Source organism: Hyperoodon ampullatus (genome assembly GCF_949752795.1).
Source record: "Hyperoodon ampullatus genome assembly, chromosome: 16".
Taxonomy (NCBI): domain Eukaryota; kingdom Metazoa; phylum Chordata; class Mammalia; order Artiodactyla; family Ziphiidae; genus Hyperoodon; species Hyperoodon ampullatus.
In genome coordinates, this window is record NC_136929.1 from 15,598,621 (window position 1) to 15,603,913 (window position 5,293).

Sequence of the window (5,293 nt, forward strand, 5' to 3'; positions counted from 1 at the left end):
ATGCTCACGCCTTACCCTAGGGAAGAGGCTGGCCAAGGCTTAGTTCTGACCCTGACAGTGAGCAAACGAACCCTCACTGTTTTTCCTTTCATTGAAGATCTTTGGCATAGGTCCTTCTGCTGTGGTGACGATCCCAAATACGGAAGCTGCTTAGCTGTAGTTTCTGGTTTGCCTTGTTTATCTAACAAACAAGCTAAAGTGCTTGAGGGTGTCTCTACCATCAAACGAAGGTAGAGCTGATGATGATTGGTGGTATTTGTTAATAATTCCTCATATTGATTAAGCCTCCTCGTGTTCTGAGAGCACCCCAAAAAATCGATAGAGTGGATTCATTGAAATTTGCAGGTCAGTGTAATTTGAGAGCTGGCCAAGATCATGGTTCAATCTTTCTCAGCCCACGCGTCTTCAGTTGTAAAGGGATGGGGGCAGGAAGGCGCAGGCGCTACATGAGTCTCCAAGGTCTCTCTTACATCTTTTAGGTGTAAACATCTATGATTTTAGGTGTCTTGCTGATCATCTTCCTGCAGGTTCTTTTCTCTTGTTCTCTCCAGCCTTTAAAATGGCCTTGAAGATGAAAATAGGCCTTATTTTCCATACAGGATGGAGAATGAATGAATGAATGATCAATTTGGTTTTCTTTTCTAAATTAGACTTTACAGAGTTTATAAAGAGTCTGCAGTTCTTAACAGCAGAGCTATCACCAGAGTCAATGGCTGAATAAACATTGATCCTATAGTGGTAAATGAATAGATGAGGGATTAAATTCATTTAAATTAATCTGGTTGATTAATATACTGTTTTGAACTTATTAACAAATATAGAGTCACTCTTTCCAGGAAAGTCTGACTGGAGAAGGCTGGTGAGCCTATAATCCTGAACATATGAGACAATTGGAGAGTTCCATTGCTCAGCTCATTTGCTGACCCCAAACCAATTCCTTTGCTAGGGAGCCTCAAATGAAAACTTATTCACGCATTTGGCTTATTTTTAAGAGTTGACTTTAAATTCATTAATGCTGCCCTGTACTGACGTTACTTACAAATGCGAATTGAGTCTTATCATTTAAAAGCAAACCATCCATACAGAATATGACAATTCAGAATTAAATGGTTATGATCCACTAAGTAATCATGAGATTATGAGAGATGAGAATGAGGCAGTCTTCACGAGAATGTTTAGACTTATCAAGATGATCCCTACTTCTGAGGAGTTAATGGTTTTTGAGATCTTAAGGCAGTTTCATCTGTTCATGTCTGGTATCCACGCAGTAGGGGTGAAGCCACAGAGGTGGCCCTTCTGTCTGCTCACCTCAGCTCCTCTCTACTGCAATGGATGTGTGTAAAGAATGGGGGTTAAGAGCACCCTGGAGCCTTCTCCATATGGGGGGGCTACAGGGTGCAAGATTTACCAATACCCAGTGTTATCCCCTGGAATAAGACTGCAGAAGCCAGAGAAATGGACAGAGCTCAATCTGAACTGAATTTGAGTGAGTCTCATAAAGCATATCTGAGAGTAGGCTCAGCAGAGGAGAATCAAGACAGCCCAGAGTCCTTCATGGGGTGAAGCCCTGCTTGGACCTCTTTAACTGGCGCCACATGCATAGATCTCAATGCCTGCCTTTAATAGAATTCATGGAAAATTCAGCAATGTGTTATTAACATGGTCCACTCTGGCAGGGTAACTTTCTGAACTCAGGGTTGTTGGGGAACACATTTTTACATCCTGTTTTTAAACCAAAAGAGAAATATCTTAAGATGAAGATATAAGTGTGCATGGTAGGTATGTTCCTGAAAAGTTGTGTATAAATCAATTATACATTAAAAGCACCAGGGGAAATTACTTTTTATGGATGAACTATTATGAATAATTCTATAAAGCACATAACCACCTCTAGCTTATCCTTCGAGTATATCAGAATTTTCATACATCATATTCTCATAAGATTTGTTTAAAAGCAAGATCTGCAGCAGAAATAAAGACTAACCATTTATACTTAGCTCCTTTTAACTATAGTGTGTTCAACTTTTCATAAATATTATGTTTTATGATGCCTTCCTAAGAGAAATAGTTTCCTAATTTTGTAGTTCATATTAGAGTAATAAAATTTTCTAGCATTTTCTAACATTACAATAAATCAATGATGACTGCCTTTCAGCAAACCTAAAGGGAGAATAAACCTGTAGAGTAAAAAATTGGTATTTACTTACAGTGAATACTATGCAGATAAACTCAGAAAATATCACCGAGCATTGTACAGCCATACGTCTCAATGATGGGGAGAAATATTCAACCTTGAAGAAAATGAACAGATTGCTTTATATGCTTCTATCTGTAGTATTAGAAAAATTGTGTGTATATGAATTATGATTTTAAAAGAAACGCTTTTTAAAAGCTAACATTCAAAAGTGAAATGAAATCCAATAACACCTTTCCTTTGTGAATTAAATTCTCTTCTAATTCTAAAATTCTTTGACATAAATTTGTGTCTTGCTTAGGATTTAACATTGTTAATTATAATAATCCTAATGAATAATTCTAATCTCACATTAACAAGAAGTAGAAAACTTACTAAAGAGGAAAATAAAAATAAATATTGTTTTCCAGATTATTGTTCGTCTGTTGGGGGCTATTGTTTTTTAATTTGTGAACATCAATTCCCATCTTTCTGGCACTTGATATATACATGAAATTTTATGTATATACATAAAATACATAATAACTACTTCACTTTTGAAAATAAGTCCTTAAACTTGGACGGCATTATGCTAAGCGAAATAAGTCAGACAGAGAAAGACACATACTGTATGATATCACTTATACTTTGAATATAAAACATACAATAAAGTAGTGAATGAAACAAAAAAGCATCAGACTCACAGATATAGAGAACAAACTAGTGGTTACCAATGGGGAGAGGGAAGGGAGGAAGGGCAAGACAGAAGTAGGGGATTAAGAGGTACAAATTATCAGGTATGAAATAAGCTACAAGGATATATTGTACAACACGAGGAATACAGCCAATATTTTATAATAACTCTAAATAGAGTATAACCTTGAAAAATTCTGAATCACTATATTGTATACCTGTAAATTGTGTAATATTTTATATCAATTATACTTCAATTAAATAAAAAAGAAGTCCTTAAATACGCTGGTGTTTCTACTTTCTATTGAGTTTCTATGCAACTGCTACTTCCTAGCTCTCTATGACATAGGCAGGAAAAGGAGATACTACCCCTTTTCCCAGGTAGAGTCACCTCTGATGTCCCTACCGTCTAAAGACTGAAATTGGAGTGGGGGGTGAGTAGGGAAGCCACTTGAAGTCACCGTCCAGGGAGGCAGGCTCCTCCTAGAGGAGACTTCCAGCTCAGTCAGCTTGTTGGAGACGCCCCGAAGAAGGAAATTAGAGCCAATAGAGGTAATGGTTACATGGCGTTTGCTTCCACTTCTAGACTTGAAACTTCTAGAGGTCAGGCTGTACAGCTCTCTGTACAGCTCCAGTGCCATTGTATCAAAGCACTTTAAACAAATAGTTAGAAAATGGTGGTGGTTAATTGATACAGGCACATAAAAGAGCCAATTCACCTCCCCTCCCCTACCCCCTGCCCCCTCAGTGGGAGATAGCTACTCTCTTCAATGCAGTGGCAAAACCCAACTCTTCCTATTTCTCCAGGGCCTTGCTCATCCTGAGTACTCTAAATATTTTTTGAATGTATAAACTAATCTCAAAGTAGAACTTTAAAAAAAAATTTTTTTTTTTCAAAGTAGAACTTTTCATTCAGGGCTCTGGCATGTGTTTTGACATGTACTGGATAAAACATAAGATAATGGGGTCTTGTATCGCTGCCATGGAATGAATAGCAGCCTCTTTCAGATTCTGAGTTGTGCCTATGCTAGATAGAATTTTACTCCATACAACCTCATACGAGGGGCTACTTCTCAGCCATATTTTCTTCTTGGGTGTGTCTTTTCCCCACCATTGGTGGGCCCTAATTCTACCATTTATATGAACAAGAGTAGAAAGACCTCACAGTATCATTATAGGGCCTTCCACCATCTGATGTCTTACAAACCTTGTTTCTGTGGAAGGAGTTAGTGGGCAAATGATTTAGCCAGGCAAAATCAGTGCCTTTCTTACATGGATGGACCCACTGGTGAAACTAAAGAAATTCTCAAAGATAACATGATACTTTACTTATAATGGCAGTTCAAGATGAAAATAATTCCTGTGAATTTAATTATACCTGGGTAGGTAGTTTAATGAAATCTTGAAAGCAACACACAAGAAAATTGTGAGCAATAGGATAAAATTTTTGAAAGCTAAACAAAACAAACAAACACACAAGCTTCCTATTCAAGGCCTGTATGCTCTGTATATTATCACTAACAGTATTTCTATTTGGCAGAAACCATTAACCCACTTATGTTATTTGCCACGTTGATTCAAGCCAGAATTCTTGGATGTAATATAATATGATGGAATTTGGTCCTTTCTTCTAGCCATTCTCTGCTCCTTTGCTGGTTTATAACAAAGCTAAAACTATCACAGTGTCTCCCAAACATAACTGAGAGAAGCTTAAACTTGTCCCTTTTTATTAAAATACTAGAGATTTCACTGCCAGAGTAGACACTCTGATTACACATTCACTTTATATGTTATTGGGTGTTTCTGAATTTGTAATGAGCACAAATGACCATTTTGATTGAGAGGAATTAGGCTCACAATAAAGCAAAACCTGCCCTCTTGTGTTGTATTAGAAAATTGCATGATTTTGGTAAAGTTCTTATAGTTATTTTCCTATACCGTGGTTAATTGCCTGGGGTCAGAGAAAAAAACAAATGCTAGAAGATTTGCCATCAACTCAAAAATCAGAACAGATAAAGCACAATATTTAGAAGGAAATGATTCCCTGTGCAGGCAAGGTAATCATATAATTAAAGCTCTTAGACTTTCCTTTCCAATGTACTTTGAAATGTTAAATGTTCCCCTGCAAGCCATAAAAATCTGGGTGAACATTTCAGGCCACTGGGCAAGACTCTTTTATGCTTGTCATATACACAGAGGGTATAATTTAATCAAATATTATTTATATGATCATACTGCAGCTGGAGATAGGGACTATTTCTTTTTCAACAAAAAACAGTTATTGAGGGCTTCCCTGGTGGCACAGTGGTTAACAATCCGCCTGCCAATGCAGGGGACACAGGTTCGAGCCCTGGTCTGGGAAGATCCCACATGCTGCAGAGCAACTAAGCCCACGTGCCACAACTACTGAGCCTGCACTCTAGAGCC